The sequence below is a fragment of the Caretta caretta genome, chromosome 5 (genome assembly GCF_965140235.1).
Source record: "Caretta caretta isolate rCarCar2 chromosome 5, rCarCar1.hap1, whole genome shotgun sequence".
Taxonomy (NCBI): Eukaryota; Metazoa; Chordata; order Testudines; family Cheloniidae; genus Caretta; species Caretta caretta.
The window spans coordinates 117,954,869-117,979,206 of record NC_134210.1 but is presented as its reverse complement, the minus strand read 5'-3'; the positions used below and the strand labels follow the sequence as shown (position 1 = coordinate 117,979,206).

General features: G+C 39.2%; 1 protein-coding gene across 3 annotated transcripts in view; it reads left to right on the top strand.

Annotated features, from left to right (window-relative positions):
- LINGO2 (leucine rich repeat and Ig domain containing 2) overlaps positions 1-24,338 on the top strand; it is a 763,677-nt gene that overhangs the window by 265,999 nt on the left and 473,340 nt on the right. For all 3 annotated transcript variants that reach the window (XM_075128833.1, XM_048851917.2, XM_075128832.1), the window contains one exon: positions 18,803-18,881. The gene's annotated coding sequence lies outside the window, so the exon portion shown is untranslated. The remainder of the gene's footprint in view (positions 1-18,802; positions 18,882-24,338) is intronic.

Here is a 24,338-nt window from a genome sequence, read left to right as displayed (position 1 = left end):
TTTTTACCAAACCTTGTCCAGGAAGTGGGGTGCAGGGTTTTGGGAAGTATTTTGGGGGGAAAGACGCGTCCGAACAGCCCTTCCCCAGTAACCAGTATTAGTTTGGTGGTGGTAGCGGCCAGTCCAAGGACAACGGGGGGAATATTTTGTACCTTGGGGAAGTTTTGACCTAAGCTGGTAAAGATAAGCTTAGGAGGTTTTTTCATGCAGGTCCCCACATCTGTACCCTAGAGTTCAGAGTGGGGGAGGAACCTTGACAACATCTTTTTCTTCACCGTTCCCTTCCAGTTTGAAGCTTCCTTTTTAAGTTAACAATTCTACATTAAACTCTCTTGGTGAGGAGTAAGAGGGTTCTGCACTGTAAAATGAAAGTACATTGAAAGCAAATATTTCAGCATTTGCTCATTTGACCACCGAGCTTTAAGTTCACAGTTACTGACTTCTGGTCTCAAAGGACCTTATTAGCTCTCAGCTCCCAATAGATGTGGGTCTTTATAAGTTCTCCCTTCTAGAGATACCGTTGTTTTTGTTGTATCTCTTAAATGATAATGACGCTAACAAAAACAGAACTGTCAACATTTATAAAACAGTCTACTGTAAAATATTGGCACTTTGTGCCTGAAATGGGAGAAAGAAAAATGGATCAGAATTTTTCTCTGTATGTTTATAAACATGTCGTTTTTATTTATTTGGCTGAGAATTTTCTCTCCCTCTCGCTAAATTAAATTTGTGGAAGACATGGCACTTTGTAGATACAAAATGATGGTAAAAGAAAAAAAATGCATACAGTTTCGCAGCTCATATTTTGTAGACTGTTGATGCACGTGGAAAAGTTTGAAAGGCCCTAATTCTGCAATAAAATTCAGGTAGGTGTTTACTTATATGGACATCATTATAGACGAGGTGCTCAAAGTCCACATGATCCATACAGAGCTGTTACTATTAAAATGTAACTGGCCACTGTTTGGAAATAAAATGAGCTTTACTGGGGCATATGCAATGTTGCTGTATTTATATGCAGTGTGTGAGAGAAGAGGAGTCCATTCACGTGGCATTCTCTTCTACCTCTTGGAGTTTGAAGGGGCATATCATGGTGACCTGACATCTTTTTCAAATAAACATTCTCAAGCTTGAACAGATTCTTTTTCAAATACTGCCTGCACACATCCATGCTCTTGGGCTATAGCCTGCACACTCTGTATTTCTGCCAGGATCCTCTTGAAAGCTTCAGCCCGTGGGTCCACTTGCACGCTGCCTTGTAGTACTGAATGTTTGCATGGGGGGGCAGCTATATAAGGACTAGAGCTGGTCAGGAATTTTCCATCAAAGATTTTCCACTAGAAAATGCAGTTTCTGCAAAAAATGAAAACATGGGGAAACTTTGATTGCACTGATGTATTTTTTTTCTTGAAGGGAAAATTTAAATGAAATATTTCATTGGGTTGGTTTGACCCAAACCCGATGTGATGCTGTATGATTGAATATGACCATTTATATCATTGCTATTGTCACAGTTATACAATTGCAACAAATTTTATACAAAGTATGTCTTGTATGGTGTAAATGGAAAAGTTCTGATTTGCTGAGTACGATTATCCTGTTTATATGCATATCATCTTTGTATCTGAAGTTACGAATATTGGCTATGTACTTGAATCTTATACACATGTTGTATTCTTGGGTAACACCCTCCCACCCCCGGTAAAATTTATATTAGGGCCAGATGTCCATGTGTTGATAGCACATTAAGGACACTCAGGGCGCAATGGGCCATTGAAGAAATTCATCTCACCCAGTAGGCCTTTCCTGTGGATGCCTCAGAAAGAATATAGGCAATGGCTGCCCCAGGACTCCATGTTGGACCAGTAATTTCCCATGCACCTTGGCTGTGAGCTTTGTCTGGGACAGTAAAATTCCATACACATAGAAGAGGATATAAAAGGACCTCTGAGATATCTTCATTTTGTCTTCATTTCCTGCTTCATTTTTCTGGACTGGATTTCTAAAAAGGAAGCTTTGGACAAGGACTGATGACCCCTGATATGTTTGGGTAATTTGAGTCAGGGTTCTGCAAGCTAGCAGTTTATTCCATCAGTGCAATGACCCTGATCTATGAACACTGAAAAATCAGCTGTATGTATGTGATCTTTTAACCATTTATAGCTCTCTTCTTTTCTCTCATTATTAAACCTTTAGCTTTTAGTTACTAAAGGATTGCCATTAGTGATTATTGGGTAAGATATGATTTATATATTGACCTGGCTAAGTGGCTGATACTTTGGGATTAGAAGGATCCTATATTTGATTAAATTGATGTTCAGTAACCACTCATCATAAAGTCCAGTGCCGGGTGCTGAGCCAAGGGCTGAAATGCCTAGGGAGACTACATTTTGGCTTCTTGTTAACCAGTGTGGTGAGACAGAAGTTGACTTTTGTTACTGGCTTGGTATAACCTAATGATAAAATAACCACTAGTTTGCGGTGGGTCTGCTTTATTTCTCAGTGGTCTATCTTGAATTTTGCATTCTCAGCTGTGAGCCATTGAGGCATAGTGACACTGGAGTATTTCAGTGTGTTGAAATTACTCAAAACACTTCATTTTGAGTCATTTCAGTATTAAATGGTATTACCCTATTGTATACACATTGCCTTATGGGAATTGTAGCTCCAGCCCCCATTCTTTCTTTGGAGACAGGCTCCATGAAATGTCCTTATTACATTCCCCAAATGTCCCATGAAATTCCCATGAAATGTCCTTATTACATTCCCCAAATGTAATACAGGGACGTGCCGCTGACCCAGCTGCGATGGCTATCCTGAATGTAACATGACTCTGGGTGCATTACAGGAGATATAGTTGGGCCAGGAAGCCTGGCTTATAAGGAAGAATGGGGTTATCAAACTCCTGAATTACAGCTCCCATGAGGCAATGCAACACACTATGGACATGCAATTTAATGTTGAAGTGACTCAGAAGTGGTCTGGGTTATTTCAACAACCCAAAATGAAACATTACCATTTGGGGAATGTCAGTCTTTCATCTTAGTTGAATATATTGAAACATTTCAGCATTTCCAAATCAAAATGCTTTTCTGTTCTACAGAATTTTTTTTTCATTCTGATTTGGGGTGAAAATGGGATGCAAATTTCACGCGGCTCTAACAAGGAGTCATAGCCTTGATCTATCCCTCAGTTCCTTCTAGCTACCAGAATGTTTGTTCAGAACTGCTCTGTCTTTCTCCAGCTGTTTTCCCATCAGCCATGCTTTTCTTCTAGTTAAACTGCTTGCCTGGTCACTCCTTATAGTTGTAAAATGTAGATAGTGTGGCTCACTAGGCAGCAACATTCAATCAGATTCAACTAGCAACAGCTACCTTACCCAGACCCAGCCTAGATGACCAGGAGGGCCTCAGTTTCCTGCTGATTAACATAAGATCCCTGGTCAATAAACCTGTCACCATTGGCAATCATTATTAGTGACTCACCAACCTGATCTGCATCAAACATGTCTGGCTCACTGCTGCCACAGGCCTGTTGTTAATTCAACCTCCAACCCCAGAATATGCTTTCTTTATCCTAGAACTAGGGAGGATGTCTGTGACTTTAGAGTAGTTAGTCTATTCCCTACTGGGCATGATTGCAGGAAAAATGCAGTTGAATCAAAATCAGTCCACTGTGTCCACTTAGTCCTGTCTCTGAACTCTCAAATTAACATTCAGTAAAGGAAACTTCTCATATTACAAAGATCTGGTTGGATAAAGAGCAGCGGAAACAAACACCTTATATCAGTGATACTCAGATTGAGGCTCGAGAGCCGCAAGTGGCTCTTTAATGTGTCTACTGCGGCTCTTTGCAGAACGTGATATGAAAACACTGCAATTTAATTATTAACCAATCAGGATGCTTTAACTATGTTACTAACCAATTGTAGTTGATAAAATGATAATACTTAGTCATTTTGCTGTAAGAATATATATGAAAACTATATATGAATACATAATACTATAATAAACTGAATGATGATTTAACACTAATGTGGCTCTTTTGGGTAATATTGATTGCTAAGTTGGCTCCTGAGCCACTGACGTCTGAGTATCACTGCCTAAAATGAATAACAGTATTCATGGGAGTTGCCCCATGAAAATTAATGGGACTGTTCATGTGATTAGGGATTGCTTATTTAAGTGAAGGTTCCAGGATCGAGACCTACACTTGAGTCTATTTTGGATACCATAAACTGTAGTGTCCTGCACTACAGCCCCGAGTCAACAAAGTGCTTTAAATACATTCTGAACCTTGAGCATATGTGTAGTCTTGTGAATGTTAAGGGAACTATTCACATACCTAAAGTTATGCACATGTTCAAGTACTTTACTGAATCAGGACCCTAAATTTGGTATGTGAAGAAACGCATGACTTTAAAAAAAAAATCCAAAGTTCGCTTTCAAGTCACAAGAGCTAATGAAGGATTGATTTGATTATTTTATATTTTGTCAACATCTGGTAAATTCTTATGTGATAGAGCTCTTTATATTTAGAGTTATTATGGATGTTTATACTTAGATGCAAATATTCCTGACTCTAAATGTGCTATGGAATACATTCCATCATGTTTAGTGATATACAAGTCTGACTATGATAGGTTCATTAAAATAATCATAGTAATTTTGTTATGTTCATTAGATGTGCTTTTTTACCTTGCTTTTATTCTCTCCCCTTTGCAGTTATATCCATTTGTTTAATCTATGATCAAATACCAAGTAATGTCTTGACTTAGATGGTCATTTTTTCTGTTGCCAAAATTACCTGCATTGCAGCTATGTGATAGATTATGCACTGTGTTCCCTAAAAGTTCCTCAGAAAATTCTCTGATGGTGTAATTTGATGGAGATTGATTAGCTTCAGTGTTGCCATGCCAATTTACACCATCAGAAAAAATTGGTCCTATGGTAGAGGTTTGAATTGTGTATGTTTCTGGTACAGAATGTCAGGTAAAATATTTTTGGCCAAGATATTAAAAAATAGGGTGTTTGAAGCTAGTCTCCTAAACCTATATGATTTGGGCACCTAAATAAGAGGCCTCGTTTGAAAAAAAGTTAATTATTCAGCAGTGCAAATTGATTTTCCGGAGGAGGGGTTGTTTTTTGTTTGTTTTGGTTTTTTGTTTTTAATAAAATTTGCCCACTGCAACTTGATAGCCTTTATCTTACTGGCATCTGTCTCCTATTTCCCCTTCATTCTGTCAGAGGTACCAATATTAATGTTATCCCTTCTCCCCTATTTTTCCCATCATTTCACCCCTGCACCTTGAATCCCTTCACTGTCTCTATAGCACATATAAACTCTTAAGTCTCTCCTACATGGTCCTGTAAATCTTGTTCCTCTCTAAATCTCTTCTCTCACTTGTTCTTGCTCCCTGTCTCACTACTGATGTTTCTACCAACTTCTTGAGTTTCTGACCACCCTTCTTTCTCCCAATGTCAGCATCAAGCTTCCCTTTATGACTGGAATAGTCTTCTACTTCTTTTCTGATAAGTTCTCTCTCTCAAATCCTTCCTCTCTTCACCTCCTCACCAATAATTCCCAATATCCTCCCTCCCTTTCCTTTACTGTTGTTCTCTGTCATGAGTGTCTGGTTTAGGACCCGATCCAACAGCATTTGAAATCAATGGGGCAGACACTCAACGGGTGTACCATGTCATGGCTCCATTTAATTTTATGGCAATGTACAACAGCTAGGGATCTATTTTAATGAGTCTGTCTTTTGACCGTAGTGAGTTGCACAGTGTCCTTTGATTGAAGCTTGTTGGGGCATGAGGATATCTTGCTGTATGTTTGTAAAGCACTGTGTATGTTACAATGTTTTTGTACTTGATTCCTGGATAATAATCTACTTGTTTCCTTACATATTTTCTCATTTGATTTTTAGTTTCCTGTGAAAAAGTTAGTCTTTAATTACGTGATCACATAGTATCATAATACATAAGCACAGAGAATCAAAATTAAAGTTGTACAGGCAACCTTAATTCGGGCATCTCCTAAATGTTGAGTGCTTGGCACTTTGCACCTTAATAATGTTCTTCTAATGTAATTGCGCTTTTGGGGAGAGGTAGGTTTTTTTCTTTTAGCAATTCCAAACATTCTTAAAAAAGCAAACGAAAAAACCAGAAAAATCATCATGTGGCGTCCTATTCATATGCCCCTGAGTCCCCAACAGTGTTGGAACTAGAGCTGCTGGGGACCCATTCTGTTTTGCAGCAACTTGCAAGGTTTCAAAATTTTCTTTTTATTCCACAATGAAATGAAAACAAACCTTTGAAAAGTTGTCACAGGAATGGAATTGTGTCAAAATGAGAGTTTTCAGATCAAAACCTGAGCTCCTGTGTCAGGGAGAGACACTCACTGTCTATAGCCTGGTAGTTAGTTAGGGCTTTCTGAGTCAGACAGAACTGGGACTTGAAGCTGGGTCTCCCATGTCCCAGGCAGTGCCCAAACCACCAGGCTATATAACATATGAATCTTTTTGGTGCTTGCTCATCAGGAGAAACCTGAACCCAAGAAAACTTAAACAAAACCAATATATCTCCAAGAACCTTTCAGGAAACAATGGAACAGCATATATTGACAAAATGGAACCTTTGACATCCTCAGAAAGACCTCTGCCACTTCAGCTAATGGAGTAAATGATACCTAGAGTAGGTTGTAGTGTTATTCTCTATATGAACCAGCACCAAACGGGGATGAGACACTTTGTCACTTGGTTTCACGGGTATTTCCTGACTCAGGAATCTTGGGTTCCATTCTAGCCTCTGGAGGTGAGTGCGCTCTACAGGGACTGACTCAACTGCCCACTGTCTCCAAGCTTCACCCCTTCTAACCTGTCTCCTACAATCTGTCCCTGTCCCAGTCCTATGTCTCCTCCACCCTTGGCTCCTTGTCCCAGTCCCGTTCTCATCACCTACCGAGTCCCAGTCTCCACTCAGGCTTCTCATCCTAGTCCAAATATCCTTGCCAGTCCTAGTCTCACCCCTCCAGACTCCCTATCCCAGTTTACCCACTCAGTCTTCTGACATTCAGCCATTCCCAGTCCCCTCTAACTCCTCATCTGATCTTAGTCTTCCTCCCACAAACTCTTTCCCGGCTCCTTGCCCAGCCAGTCCCTGTCTTCCCCTCATTCTGGTTCCCAGAAGTAGTATCCTCTTTGCCCATCCCCAGGCACTTTGTCCCTACCTCGTATCCCTCTGCCCAGTCTGGTTCTGGGGGTCTCTACATTTATATGAGGCAGATTCCTTCTGACTACCTGGGTGCCAGGACGGGAAGCATTGATAGCACAGGGGATACAGTGTCCCTGCTCTTAGTTCCAGTGCCCAGACCCAGCACAGTTCACAGCCACAGTTGCAGGTTAAGTATAGCTCTGTTCCCTGCAACCCCAGAGCTGGAGCATGCTCTGTGTGGACAGAATCCGGGATTGTAGCTGACAAGGTCTAGTAAGTCTCTACTGAGCATGTGCAAATAGCATTTTTTTCAGAGGCTTATAAATTGGCCAAATTTGGGCAGATGTTCCTGGGTGATGATAAAAGAAACACCTCTTACAGAAAGACCACCACCCTGCCAAATTTCAAATTCCTGCTCCAGTACCTGGGGCACTAGAGTTTTGCAAAGTAAAGGCCACCAGGATTTGTTCACTTTGGCACATTACCCTATTTTCCCTCACTCATTTTTGAAGATGGCTGATTTTACCTGAAATTTTACCAAAAACTGAGCCCAAGTGAAACATTCAGCATGTACAGTTGTCACCCAAATGGGCAACCGTAATGGGCAGGTGTATAAATGTGGGTTTCTAGTTGACAAACTTTTTTTTCCGTTATGTTAAACTAATTTCTTCCCCACCGCTGATGCAGTTCTAAGTGGTTCTTTAAAGGAAACTTGTTCTGTTTCTTAATGATAGAACCACTCCCCACAAGCTAGGCTGGCACAAGTGGTCAGCCTACACGCAATTTATATGCTGTCTGTCCCCTTCTTGCTTTCACAATCTCCTGAGTAGGTAAAGAATCCAATACTAGCTGAGATTGAGCTGAATTTTGCGACCCATGGACCAGTTTCTGATAGTCTAACTTCCCCAAGTAGCATCTTACTCCACAAGTAGTCCCATTCAGTGGAACTATTAGTGGAGTGAGGTGCTACTTGATATAAGAAAGAATATCCAAAATACTCCCCATAATATTCAAATGGGTTCAAAAGTAGGCAGAACAAGTTTGCCCATCCACGATAACACCAAGCATTACTGAATAACAAGAGGGATGTTCAATGCTATCTCATATTAATAATGTAAGTCAAGAGGAGAATGGACTGTAATTAGGGCTGTTGATTAATTGCAGTTAACTCCACACAATTAACTCAAAAAATTAATCACAATAAAAACATTAATCACAATTAATCACAGTTTTAATTGCGCTGTTAAACAATAGAACACCAATTGAAATGTATTAACTATTTTAGATGTTTTTCTACATTTTCATATATATTGTATTGTGTGTTGTAATTGATATCAAAATGTATATTATTTTTATTACAAATATTTGCACTGTAAAAATGATAAATAGTATTTTTCAGTTCACCTCATACAAGTACTGTCTTGCAATCTTTGTCATGAAAGTACAACTTACAAATGTAGATTTTTTTGTTACATAACTGCACTCAAAAACAAAACAATGTAAAACTTCAGAGCCTACAAGTCCACTCAGTCCTACTTCTTGTTCAGCCAATTGCTAAGAAAAACAGGTTTGTTTACATTTACAGGGTATAATGCTGCCCTCTTCTTTTTTACAATGTCACCAGAAAGTGAGAACAGGCATTTGCATGGCATTTTTGTAGCTGGCATTTTATGCACCAGATATACTAAACAATTGTTTGGCTTTTTATGCTTCGGCCATCATTTCAGAAGACATGCTTCCATGCTGATGACGCTTGTTAAAAAAATAACGTGTTAATTAAATCTGTGACTGAACTCCTTGGGGGAGAATTCTATGTCCCCTGCTCTGTTTTACCCTCATTTTGCTATATACTTCATGTCATAGCAGTCTGGGATGATGACCCAGCACATGTTCATTTTAAGAACACTTTTGCTGTAGATTTCACAAATCGCAAAGAGGGAATCAATGTGAGATTTCTAACCAACCCAAGGTTTAAGAATCTGAAGTGCCTTCCAAAATCTGAGAGGGACAGTGTATGGAGCATACTTTCAGAAATCTTAAAAGAGCAACACTCCGATGCAGAAACTACAGAACCCGAACCACCAAAAAAGAAAATCAACCTTCTGCTGGTGGCAGCTGACTCAAATGAGGAAAATGAACATGTGTCAGTCTGCACTGCTTTGGATTGTTATCAAGCAGAACCTGTCATCAGCATGGACACATGTCATCTGGAATGGTGGTTGAAGCATGAAGGGACATATGAATATTTAGCACATCTGGCCCGTAAATATATTGCGACACCAGCTACAACAGTGCCATGAGAATGCCTCTTTTGACTTTCAGGTGACACTGTAAACAAGAAGTGGGAAGCATTATCTCCTGCAAATGTAAGCAAACTTGTTTGTCTTAGTGATTGGCTGAATAAGAAGTAGAACTGAGTAGACTTGCAGGCTCTAAAATTTTACATTGTTTTATTTTTGAATGCAGTTTTGTTGTACATAATTCTACATTTATAAATTCAACTTTCATGATAAAGAGATTGCACTACAGTATTTGTCTTAGGTGAATTGAAAAATACTATTTCTTTTGTTTTTTTACAGTGCAAATACTTGTAGTCAAAAATAAATATAAAGTGAGCACTGTACACTTTTTATTGTGTGTAATTGAAATCAATATATTTGAAAATGTAGAAAACATCTAAAATATTTAAATAAATGGTATTCTATGATTGTTTAACAGTGCAATTAATCGTCCGATTATATATCAGTTTTTTTTAATTGCATGATTAATTGTGATTAATTTTTTTAATTGCTTGACAGCCCTAACTGTAATCTGTTTATGATATTTCATCAGACTGAGAAAATCTTACTCTGAATTATATAATTTGAATTGAATGTCCTATGTTCTGTGTATTGAACTTATATGTAATAAAGCACACATGACAAAAAAGATTAAGATAAGGGGTGAAATCCTGGCCCCACTGAAACCAATGGCAGTTTTGCCATTGGTTTCAGTGGGCCCAGGATTCCACCCTGTGTGTCCAGAATTTCCAGTATTGATATTGGTGGCATTAACATGTATCAATCATAAGGGAAGAAATGGTTATCGTCTGCTTTGTATAAATTATAATGTGGACTTTTAATCCATTAATGAAGATAAGAAAACAGTATTGTGAAAGTCACCCAAGAAAATGAGTTCAATGTCTTTGGGCGGTTTTTGTTCATTTTCTAGAATAATATGCTCTAAATAGCCTCAGTGTTTTCTCTGGACATCTACCATTGGGAGTACTAATTGGAAGAAGTAAATCACCAGTTCAAATGATCTCAGCAGTGCTGGATCAAAGTTTGTTGACATTAATGAAGTATTTATCAGTCAAACGCAAGCATACTGGAATTCAATCAAACCACCCCAAAAGTCTAATTTACTGTTCAAGTAGAAAATATTGCCAACTCACAGCAAGTCTGCTCTTAAAATAATGTCAGTGCAATTCATTTATTGACAGGCTATTTGTACTCCATCACAAAGCCAAATTGCATACAACAGTGTATGGATGTCATAGACCATTGTTCCTTAAAAACAAAAACAAAACAAAAACCTGCTTAGAATGGTTCTCCACTGCATACTAGACAATATCAAACACAGATTAGTTTAAGTTGATCTTATCTTTCTATCACATATGCTCAGATGGCAGTCTGTGTGCTTTGGGGTGAATTTATTAAATGAAGCATCTGGAGTTTAAGGAGTGTTTTGATTTGCTTCACTAGCTGCTCCAACTCCAAAGTATGCACGAAAAAATATTTCTGGCTAGAGTTCTTAACCTGAAAGTGACATTGCCAAAAGGCATGAAAAAATAAATGTATTGATACTCACCTCAAGACTATATTCCTATCAAGTTATCAAGCCTCTGTGGTAGGAACTCAATTTCCCAATCTGGAGACAAAGATCACTGGTGCTATAAACACAGCTAGTTAAACTAATTAGCTCTGCATTATATGCCTTCCATCACTTGTAACAAGTGCAAAACTAAATAACCGTTTGCTTTAGAACGAGAAAAACATCTATTAAAATCATTTTGCTACAGTGATAATTCTAGATTCATATTAATAGAAGTTAAAAGTTGCATTACTAGTAGACTTCTATTGTGTAAACAATTAAATTTTGTGTGCATGCATGCAAATATAAGCATAAAATGGTGAGTTACCTTTCTTCTTAGACACATCTTTCTTTTACTTTAGAATCTGGATCACTTTATCTGGTTAAAGAGGAGGGGGGAATCTGTAAAGTGAACTTCATGATTTGAATGCAGAATGACAGGGAGAAAATGTCCAAAGAAACTCAAATTTGATTGGTTCAGAATAGACGAGCACAACTTTTGTAAAAGGAAATCGTATCTCCCCAATCTACTAGAATTATGTGAGAGTGTCAGCAAACATGTGAACAAGGCTGATCCAGTCAATATAGTGTATTTGGTCTTTCGGAAAGCCTTTGAAAGGTCTCTCACCAAAGGCTCTTAAGCAAACTAAGCAGTCATGGGCTAAGAGGGAAGATCCTCCAATGGATCAGTAACAGTTTAATAGGTCAGTTTTCACAATGGAGAGAGATAAATAACGGGGTTCCCCAAGGATCTGTACTGGAACCTGTGCTGTTCAACATATTCATAAATGATCTGGGAAAAGGGGTAAACTGTGAGGTTGCAAAGTTTGCACATAATCCTAAATTATTCAAGATAGCTAAGTCCAAAGCTGACTCCAAGAAGTTATAAAGGGATCTTCCTAAGCTGCGTGACTGTGCAACAAAACAGCAAATGAAATTCAATTTTGATAAATACAAAGTAATACACATTGGAAAAAATAATTCCAACTATAAGTACAAAATTCATTGGGTGAAAATATCAGCTACTGCTCGAGAAGGAGATCTTGGAATCATTGTGCATAATTCTCTGAAAACATCTGCACAGCTGCAGCAGTCAGAAAAGTTAACAGAATGTTAGGAACCATTAAGAAAGGGATAGATAATAAGACAAAAATATCATAATGCCACTAAATAAATCTGTGGTATGCCCATACCTTGAACACTGTGTGCAGTTCTGGTTGCCACTTCTCAAAAAAAGATCTATTAGAATTGGAAAAGGTACAGAGGAGGGAAACAAAAAAGGATGAGGGGTATGGAACAGCTTTCATGTGAGGAGAGATTAAAAAAATTAGGAATGTTCAATTTAGAAAAGAGATGACGAAGAGATGACGATGATAGAGCTCTATAAAATCATGAATGGCCTGGAGACAGGGACTAGAGAAGATTTATTCATCCCTTCTCATAACTTAAGAACGAGGGGTCACACAATGAAATTAACTGGCTGCAGGTTTGAAACAAAAATAAGGAAGTACTTCTTCACAGAACTCACAGTCAACCTGTGGCACTGATTGTCATGGACTGTTGTGAAGGCCAAAAGTATAACTTGTTCCTGGAGGACAGGTCCCCCAATGGCGATTAGCCAAGAATGTCAGGGATTCAATCCCATGTGCTGGATGTCCTTAAAGGTCTGACTGCCAGAAGCTGGAACTGGACAATGGGCTGGATTCACTCAATAATTGCCCTGTTCTTTTCATTCCCTCTGAAGCATCTGACACTGGCCGCTGTCAGACGACAGGATACTGGGCTAGATGGACCATCAGTCTGACCCTGTATGGCCTCTCTTATGTTCTTATCAAAGAAGCTCTGAGTGTTGTAATTTCTTACTGCTAACTCCTGTGGATGTAAAGTGGATTGTGGTGATGTAATTAAGCAATGCTGCTGGTACTGAAAATTATTAAATATCTAATTGCCACTGTTTCAGGGGAGTAGCATAGGTGAGTGTTGATTTCAACCTCCCAAGGCTCAATGGGGGACAAAAATTCCACATGTGAGAGACAAGAAACGTAATATTGCAAAGAGCTTAAAATGATGCAAAATCAGTTATTTTGCTTAAATATTATAATATAAGCTACCTGGGTCAATATTTCTTGTTTAAATAATTTACAGTAATAGAAGGGATATCTCAGCAGGTTTGTGCAAGACAGGTACATTTGGGACTGTAATGAGGGAGAGGTGAGAAGTATGAAACACAGTAAGCAGCCGAGTACAATACTCTTGAATACTATCACAGAGCAGATACAATGTCAGTGTAATTGTATTGGCATCCTAATGACTCCTGTATGTGTTGTTAAATTGTCAGTAAATGTTTATGAGATGGACAATAATGCCATTAACACGTAAGGGCTCCTTCAGAATTGGAATATCAATGCAAATGTTGCTGCTATGTGTCAACGTCCCTGGAAATTGGAGTACTATGCTTATAAACTATGATAAAACCAAATTGCCTTACTTTATGAAAAAATAGCATGTGTTCTACCTGCCTTTCAAAGCTGCTATACAGTAAATAGGTCATTTTAGAAAGAAAAAATTACACCTGGTAATAAGTGCCAGGAGAGAAAAATCCACTACTTAAAATTGCTTATTGGCCAAATTTATAAGGCCTTATTCTCATCTTGATAGCATTTCTGTGTATATGAATGCTACATCTGATCAGTTCCACAATTTTAGGGAATATTCTAGGTATCCATGGCCAGAACCTTATTGATTTGTGTGACAACTGGAAGATCAAAAGAGAGAAAATTAGGGACACATGGAGCCACTGACATCTGTTGATGGCACCTGTTAACACTGTGAGAGATAGGGCAAATTCTTTGAAAGATCTTACTGTTTTAAGTTTGTGTATTATTGTGAGCTGGGATTGTATGTAATCTCTCTACAGGGGGAGTTGTGACGGATTTGAAATCCGGGAGCTCAAAAGACTATGCTGAAAATGTGCTAGACAAGTATGGACTTTGGGGACAATAATTAAATGGATTTTCTAGGGAGAGGTTAATGCAAATTCCCTACATTCTATTTATGCAAAAAACCCAGCCTTTTGAAGCTACCCTCTGAGAAGAGGGTGGTTATCTGTTGATTACCTATGACAGAAGACCAGGATCAAAAGTCTGAGCTGTATAAAGAAATGTCTGACCTGCTCAGTCTTTGTTCTGTTTTTGGATCTAGGACATATGAACTTGTAACCACAGGGAAAGCCCAATTGTGGGTTTTGAAAGACTAAAATCTACCAGAGTCCTAAGTTGGAATTTGAAGTGATTGCTGGTAAGCTTTTTAATATGTGGGTAGGTTTTTTTTATTGTTTTAATATGTTTTCTCTATAATACTTTTACCTGAAGAATAAATGTGCTTGCTTAGAAGGAACTATGTAGTAACTTATAACTAAGGGCAATATATTGGTCATAGTCTTTGGAGAGAAAGCGAAGCTCAGGCACTGGACTGTTTAGGCAGTTGGGCTTGCTGGGGATATCCCAGTGTAAATCAGGGAGCTGTGCAGCCTTAAAATCCCCATTCAAAGGAGAGAAAGATGCAGGTTTCTGCCTAGGGTAGGTGATGGCTGGGAGCCGGTAACCGAAAGTGGATGCCTTTGGTGGATCATGGAGGGGGAATACAGATGCAGTTTGCCTGAAACTATGACAGACATCTTGCAGCATAACAATACTCCTGTTCGTCTTCCCAATAGAGTTTAACATGTTTACACCCTGAATGACAAAAGAGAAATAATTGCTTTCTCTAGTGGAAGCAATGGGGTAGATAGCCAGCCAGCACAGGCGGAGAAGAGAGAAAAGTCTCCTTTCCTTCTTCCTTCCTAACATCCTGCTTCTCAAAGTCTGCTCCAGGTGAGGAAAAGAGAACACCCGCCATCCACGTCTGACCTCTCCCTTCCAGTCTGGGGAAAAGAAAGGTACTTTGTGAAGGTGTTGGGGAAGGAGCCAAGGAGCCTCTGGCATGGTGTGGAAAATGGGGGACCCTGGAGAGTGGAGGGGCACACTGAATCCTTGGTGATGGGGAATTGAGACAAGCTGGTATGGGGTGAAGGGAGCCACACAGAGCTTCTGGCATTGGAAGGAATGGGGGTAAATGGGAATGAAGGTGTACACAAAACCACTGGCATGGGGGACTTTGGAATGGGAGATGGGACAAATGAGGACTCCCACAACTCTTAGTGGGAAGGAGGCGGGGGGGGGGGGGAGTTGCAAGGAGTCCCTAAAAAAGAGGGGGATAGAATGGTGGGCAGCCAGGAAGCTTGTTGGTAGGACTGGAAGGATGTAAGGAGTCCTGATGTGTGCAGTCAGGTGGTCTGAAAGAAGCAACAGCCCATTAGTTCCTAGTTGAGCACTTACCCTCCAAAATAGGAAAACCTCCAAAATGTATAGTTGATGCTCTTGAACCGAACAAATCCTGTCTTCTCTAGCTATCTTGGTATTTATAATGCATCCATTATAATGGTATATAGGTGTAACCAAAATTATAAGAACATTTCTATTCACATGTATACCAGGACCATATTTTCCTCCTTGCCTTGTGAAGCAGTGACTCAGGTGTGTATGGTAAAGATGTTTTTAATTTTTATTTACGGTAATGTAACTTGCAATCTTTATGGAGATTATTGTTCAAAGGCTAATGAAAAGAGATGCGTCTTATTAAAGTCATGTGGGGGTTTTTTGTTTGATTTTTTTTTAACTTGCCATTGGATTCATTAGTTTGTCTCCAGGCATGACATATAGCATAGGATTTGGGCACAGCAGTTCTGCATATTTGTAGGGTTCTGGTTGTGTGCATTTGCTAATTGTTTTTGGTTGCATGTCTCTGCCTATATGACATGTGTGATAACAATTAATAAATTAATTATCTATTGGATTTACTCATGCTTACATTACACAATTACATTTTTATATCTTGCTTGCTTTCAGGTTATGTTGAAATTAATTAGCTTATTAGTTTTCATTATTTTGAATTAGCTTATTTTTAAATTGGGGAAATTAGTTATTCAAAGCTTTTGAATGACGGGCACACCTGTATCTTTCTGCATGAGATTAGCATAAACTGAAATAATGTTACCTAAAGCAACAGCACTTCTTCTTTAAGAATGTGCAATTACAGATAACACAGACGCACAGATTTCAGGACCAGAAAGAGCCTGAGGCACAAAGATTATGCTCAGGTACAGAAAATACAAGAGTATTGTTAGACTTAGGATCAAGCAGACTAATTTCTTCTCAAGTCGTCGTTGTCTTCTTTTTTTCTTTTTTGGATAACTTCTTGGCTCTGGTTGGCTCAGTGCATGTGTCACTGACATGGGAGACCTTCCTGAATGAGGATTTTTTTCCCTTTTTTGTCATAACTAATTCTATTTGTGTAGCTAATGCTTAGAGATTATAAAAAGGAATATTTCAAGAGTATAGTAGGTTGTTAAATAATTTAAGCAGTAACTGGTATTGTCAAGCAATGTTTACTTTGGATTAATACCCCTGCAGCAAAATAACACTGGATGTCAGGTTCAGCATTAATGAAAAGATAATTAGTAGTGATGGGTGCATTTCAAAAGGTTCAGATAAGCATCAGAAAGTCTAGATGTTCATGCAAAGTTTATCCAAATTGCCCTGAGATTGAGGTTTACCTGAGGTATCTCCCTGATAAATCCCTTCCTTAGGGTAATACCCTCTAGGAAGAAGCTGGATTCCCATTTCTGTCCAATATTTGGTACCTTGTCTTTATAGAAGACCATGCTGACTTCCTTGTCTGCTACAAGAGGCAGTTGGATTGGCAGGCGTCAACTGTTCTGGCACCCTGCTTCCTGAATCCTTCTGAAATTGAACTAAAATCTCCAGAATTCTTACGCAATATAAACCAGAATACCATGTTTTTTAGGCAATATAGACCAGATTTTTTTTCATTTTCAGCCTCTTCTGCACTTCTTCTGCACAGGCAGAAATGCCAAAATAGCATTCAAATCTGTTCTCAGGACACTTGTACAATCAAGAATGGGACGTATTGGAAACTGCACAAGGAGGACTGCTCTCATTACATTTCTGTTCTACATTTTTCAGTGTAATAGTTGCCTCTTGCTGGGGGAAGTGGGAATTGAAGTCATGACAAGCAAGATGAGTGTGGAACTGTCAGTGTTGTCCTCTCAAAATAATAGGCCATATGATACATTATACCTCCTAATCCCTGCTTGAATTAAATGATAAAATCATTAACAAAATGTCCTCATACACTTTTCTAACACGGACCTGAAACCCTTAACCAAACTGTAAATTTAGTGAAGATATTAAGACGCGGAGCTCTTTAGAGATCTCCATCACCATCACAGAAGAGCCACCTCTTATTTCAACAAAAATATTTATCTCTCCATATACAATCACCCAAACAACTTCATTCCATAATTAGTAAAAGAGTATAGTCCATGGCATCCATGCTCCAAAGACAAAATGTATATTGATTGAGGTACCCCATATGTTTGTAACTTGCATACTACACCATGAATTAGGTGAATGAGAATATGGAATCAGAATAATAACTGATTATGGAACTCCTAACAACTTCAAATTTCCAGGCTTTAAAACAATTGTTATAACTGCTACCTCCTAATGTTGATTTTAATTTAATTGTCATTTTTTGTAAACTTATTCATAACTTTGTGTGTGTGTAAGAATATTATAATGGGTACTTCTGATTTCCTCTCTCTATATATATTGCCTGCCTTACAGAAAGACAATGTGTCATATGTCAGATACCTCTTCAGGGTCTTGGAACAGCTTGTTCTGAGTGCTGAGCAGTGTAAAAGACTTGTGTTCTACAGACTCATTTCCTGAATATCTATGAAAGACTGAAAGCCACAAAGGGCACATATTGGTCAAAACTGTAGAGTTAAAAAGACTGCGTGAGACTTAATTTCATATTTTTTGTGTGTGACAAGACAAAAATAAGTCTTACAGGCAGATGGACATTAATAATAACCAGATGTCAATTTAGAAGGGACCTGAGTTATTGCACAATCTATAACTGCTTCATTCTCACTAAAGTCATTCTGGAAATAAAAAAAAAAACAAAACACTCCAGTACAAAGTTACTTTTAGACTCCATGAGCATCTCTTTTCCTCTCTGCCATTTACTCAGTCTTCAACCTTGAGCAAATCACCTCTGTCATTCTCCCTTTGATGTAAATGGGAAGGCTCCCATTTTACTTTGGCATGGGTGCCGGGGTCAGGCCCTTAAAGTCTCCCTGCCTCATTTACTCCATCTGTAAAATGGGGGATAAACAATGCTTTTCTGTCTTTGAAAAAACACTTTGAGACAGATGGATGAAAAGTGCTATACAAATGCAGTGTATCATTACAGCTGGAGAACTCACAACAGCTGTAGTTAAGGTTGCTTAAGTGTTTCTATTTTTCCAATCAGAAATTTAAAATTATTCTTGCTTACTGGTTAGTGTTGCTGTTTTTTCTAGTGCTGTAGCTGCTCCCCCCAACCCCACCCCACACTTCTTCGTTTGTGCACTAGCCTCTTAGATCATTTACCTCAGCAGGAATGTTCACATGTCTGGCAAACTTTTTTTTTTTTTTCTTCTTTGCATAGGGGCCTAATATGTTGTGAAGGTACATTTTCTAACCCAGCTATCTTTCACTAAAAGCATCACCACTTTAAAAAACTGATTGCAAGTGAGATTTCTAATGTGATCTCCCTCTTTTTCTTTATAGGAAGTAAGCAAGACCTGGGAGACTTGGCACTGAGCTGTTTTCTTTCCTGCTTTTATCAATGGAGTCTGAATCTTACAAGGTAAATGTTCCATTTTAACTGACTGAACTTTAAAATTCTGTCTCAGATTATTTGATTAAGGTATTTTCAAGGCATAGAAGTAGAAGGAAATCTTCATTGTCTTTAAATGCATCTATGGTTTCATCTTCCCTCTGTATTTTGAACCCTTCTTCATTCCTGTTAAGGTATATGATTATTTTCATGCACTGTATTACATACATAGGATGTTTATGAAGAGCGTGGGCAAGATTTTTTCAAAAGCACAGTATTGGCTTAACTCAGTTCCCTTTAAAGTCCATGGGAGCTTAACCATTGACTTTAATGGGAGCGTAGTTGGACCAACAGTGGGAGTTTTTGAAAATCGTGTCTTTTATGCATGTAGAGAAAACAAATTGATTTCAAATGCATTTAATTACATATAGCATTACGGTTTACGTTTGTTGGTACTTTTTATTCTTAGGCAAGCTCTTTGCTACACTCTCTCTCTCTCTTTATTTCTATTCATATTTCCCAAATTCTTTATTATTGTGTACGTTGTAAAACTAAAGCTTTTGGGTTCCTGTCTTTAATTATAATTTTACACAGTGAAGTGAAAAATTATTCATGCCAAAAGCTAAATGTTTTTTTTTAAAAAGATCCAATTTTCTGGATTTTGAAAAATACCTTAATTCTTGTGGTATTAGTGACTAGCTTTTTTTTTTCTTTTGATGAAAAACAATTTTGATGGCAAAACCAGCTCAGTATCCCCCAAACCTCCCTCCTCACCTTGAGGGAAAATCTGAGCAACAAGGTCTAAAGTTGCATCTATTCTATTTATTTTCTTGGAGTCTTTTCACCAACACAACGTCCTCCCCTGATATACAGTATTATTTTCAGGTTCCATTAGCTTTCTTTAGGCAGTGACATTAATTCCCAAACTTCCTGCCAATGAATTTAGCTATTCTACTCAGGGTGAGAAGAGGTTTTTAAAAGCTTTTATTATGCATTTAAAAAGCTCAATAGGAGGCTGTGCAAGGGCAGCTCTTGATTCACATTTTTAAACTCTGTGTTGAGCTGGAGAATCTCTCCAGCCTCCTGACTTGAAGGCTGCTATGAGCAATATCCTAAAACGTAAAATAGGACTGTCTGAAAAACAGAATCAGCAGCCTCCCTTGGCTCCCAAGACGGGAGAGTGAGTATCCAGCTCCTCTGCATTTACTTACTAAGCTGAATCCCAAGACTGTCCAATTTAACATATTGCAGTTCTCTAATAGAAAGAGGAAAAGGTGAATCATTCTCTGCCGTGAGTGAAGTGCCATGAGGAGATGTGGGTGGTGATTATAAATGGGAAAAAGGAGCAGCATTTCTCTTACAGTGGAGGCTGATGTTTCCACTGTTTAATGTAAATACTGAAGTCAGAGCTTGATTCTTACTGCTGCTGTTTCACCTCGTAGAACCTGTAAAGAACAGACAACGTTTGGGAAAGTTCAGATGTGGTGGTTCTTCATGTGTGGCTAGACACTGGTTATGGGATGCTGAAAAGGTGTGTGGTGTTCCTATGCCATGCAGCCAGAAGGGGCTGGTGCCCCCCTTCCCGGGAAATGTTTAAGTTAGATTATGATGTTAAAACCTCTTCTGCCATCCTGTTGTTGGGAGGCTTGTGTTCAGGAGAATGAAGAAGCAGAGATGAGGTAGGAAAGTAATTGTCAGTTGATATTTAAAGTCCTGTTGCAGCAAAACAGATAAGCACTCAACTTTAAGCATGTTTTTAAGTCCCTTTTGACTCAATGAGATCTCAGCATGTGCTTAAATTTTTGCTCCATAAGGATATGTGTCTTCATTGGGGCAAGAACAATTACAGTACTGTCCAGATGAGGGTAACGTTTTCAAAAGTGCCTAAGTGATTTTGTATCCACAACTCATGTTTGCTTAATTCTATGAGTAAAGCATATTTCTGCCTACAGGAAAACAGTTGCAAACCCCCTCTCCCCCAAGAAAATTTATTAAATGAATCAATAATATTTTAAATTGGGATTGATGAGGAGCAGGCCAGAAAGCTGAAAATAAAGCATGCAAATATTTTTGTTTTTATAAAAAAAGATAAACAGTTTTAGAACATTAAATTGGCTAAAAAGTATAGACTATCCTTTGACTTGAAACAGTTGAATTTGGATCTTCCATTAGCTTCTGGGTGTCGTGTGTGGGGCTGTGTATCCAAAGCCAGCATATGGCACTATGCAATTTTAATACAAAAATGTTGGTGTTCCATTTTGAGTGGGCAGTAGGGCGCTATCAATAGACATGCATTAACATGTCTCATGATAAAGATGTTCTGATTTTCTGCCACGTCACTGAATCTTCCATTCTGGTTGATAAAGTGTTGCAATTTGATAATCAACAGTTTTTAACCAGTAATTTGGGGCTATTAAGAGATTAAATTATCTCCTTTTCTTCTCTTCCTTGAAAGACGCCCTAACCGCCTCTTGAACAGTTACTTGTATTAACAGGTTAGGATTATCTTAAACTAAACATCTCTTCCTGCTGTGAATGTAGGTGCATAAGCTATCACATTTGGGGATCTGTATAAAAAATAATTACCTGATCTTCTAAAAGATTAGATCTCTAGGTTAGAATTAGATTCACAGAGAAATACATGGGAGAGGTTTTTAATATCTCTTTTCATGATATCAACTTTGTTAACAAAGAAAATGTCCCATTCCGTTCTTAGGTATCAGAGCGCGTACCAATGTTTTTATCTTGAACTTCACTAAGGGCTCATCTCTTATGCTAAATAGCCCTTTACTCCATGAATCATCCTACTGACACCAATCCGACCTTTTGAAGAATAAGGTATTTTTCAATGTGAGCATCAGTAACAGTCAGTCCTAATATGTTTTTACAGGATCACCAGTGAGACACATCACCCAATCTGTGAGCAGACTCAAACCCCAAGTAGTGAGCATTCAGTACTTTACAGACAAAGTGAACAGAGCTTCTGTCATGGAGCTCACTGAACACCAACACCAGAAAAGTCTTCACTATCATGCACTTGTACTTCTATCCTATTTGACACATTTTAGGAGGTCTGGCCCTGGATATACTACTATTTCTTGTTTGCCACTTTCCTTGTTTGGGGTTGGTGACTTTTATAGCCTTCCTCTGAAACTCATGATCATTCATCAGGCTCTGGTACAAATTGTTCTCACTAAGGTCACCTAATATCTAGTTCACATACCAAGTCTTTGGTATCCCACTTGGTCATCTTTCACCCACAGTCATTGCCAGAGCTATTCTACCTACGTTGTTCTCAGATTTCCGTTGAATATGCACATACCAGGATAGCCTAGCCTCCTTCAATTTGTCTTCAATTGGACTAACACGCATTAGGCCCCTTGCAATCTTATTTTGTTTCCATGTCTCCTATGCACATGCCACATTTACTCTTCTCTTTAAGACCTCATGTAGCTCCACACTTCCAGTCAGCATTTCTACATTGCAACTTGCACACTTACTCAGCTTACTCATTCAGTTCTTTAGCTTTAGCATCCCATGACTAGTTAGAACAGTCAGGCAAAGCTGTTGTACATTGCTTGTGGGGAACCCAGCCCTCTGGGGTATGCTTGACATGGACATCAGTGCACATGAGCTGATCTGTTGGATAAGCTTTACAAGTCAGATGTCCAAGCCTGACTCCTTAGGTTTGAAATTGGAGTTTCCTTCTCCAAGGTGAGCTGCCTGCCAAGGCTAATCAACCTCACCTGCCCAGACAATACTTAATTTAAGGAGGTCTTTATTCACCTTGACATACTCCATCATACGGCCTACGTAGCATTTTTAGAGGTAGCCACACTACCAGCGGCCCACCAAGCCCTGCTGAGAGAAGTCACCAGTAGGTCTGCCACTGCTTAATGAATATTCTCAGCTGTTCTGCATATCTGCAGGACATTTCCCTATGCACCACCTGGAGACATGCCCAGTGGGAGCTGATTGATCCATCAGAGGCAATCCTGCATATAAAGGTATATGATACGGAAAGCTCTTCTGGTGTTGGCCTGTTTGAAACATACTTCTACAATAGGGTTTTCTTTCCATGCTGAAGTCCAGAGTCAGCATTCTACAATGGTTTATATAGTGGTATATGTTAGTCATTAGGCACAAGATAGTCAGAAAATCAGGGCAAGCAGCAAAGTAGACTAAGTTGCTCAGCTGAGACACTGTGTGAATGTGCAAAGCAAGTGTAACTCTGCTAATCTGCAGAGGGTGAAAGAGGGGAAGGTAACATGCAAAAAGTGTGGCCAGCCAAAACAGAGCAGTTAAAGGGTAAGATCTAGCTAAGTCTGTTCTGTGCAGGTAGGCTTAAAAAGACCGAACAAGAGTTTAGTGCACTAAATCCCACTTTCCCCACCATTTTCACAGCAGATATCCCAAACATTCCAGGCAGCACAGAGAAAGGGCTACACTGGCTCCTTGGCATAACTGAAAAAAAAAATCACCCTTTCGGACAGAAAGCTTAAATATCGCTGGGGAAGGGAGGGAGAAACTAGTCTGTACACCTGGTATTGGGCAATTGGGAGGCAACAGTAATGCTAGAGATGTACCACTGTGAGAGTGTAGCTCAATGGTTCTTAAACTTTTGTAGTGGTGATCCCTTTCACACACAAGTCTCTGAGTGTGACCCCCCCCCCCTTATAAATTAAAAACACTTTTTTTATATTTAACACTATTATAAATGCTGGAGGTGAAGTGGGGTTTGGGGTGGAGGCTAACAGCTTGCGACCCTCCAGGTAATAACCTTGTGACCCCCTCAGAGGTCACAACCCCCAGTTTGAGAACCCCTGGTGTAGCTGAATGGTGCTCTATACAGCAATGATATGGTTAGCACTCCTAGCTAGATAGAAAGGGCCAGATTCTATCTGATGCTTGCACTGGGACAAGTCAAGGCAAAGATGAAAGAAACACTGTAATGGACAGGCAGGTTTCCAGTCCCTGTTCCTAGGAGATTGCAGTGCCACTCTGATCCTACTCTCGGGGGTGGGTGGGGCGTGGGGGAGGGGACACAATGCCCCACTGACAGAGGCAGAGCCATGGATTCCTTCCTCTCAGGCATCAGTCAATGGAGTTGGAAAGCAGCTGGGGACAGGGCTGGATTAGCCTTTCGTGGGCCCCTATGTAGTCATTATGGGCCCCTTCTGAGTGTGGGTTCGGCGCTACAGCACCATCGGTGCCATAGTAAACACGGTTCTGAGGGGATGGGGATGAAAACAGTTATTCAAAACCAAAATAAGATATTTGAAGCCATGCTTGATTGAGACCTCCACTCAGCCCATATGGAACAAACTGGGCTAGGATCAATATACCCAGAATATTATTCAGTTTGGTTTACTTGTGTGGGAGGGGATTGTTTGTTAGTTTTGTCTTTTTTGTTTCAACACACAGAGCCTGCTTGGGGGCCTGAACACTTGTGTTTAATTAGCACAGTTATGAGCCATATTAAGCACG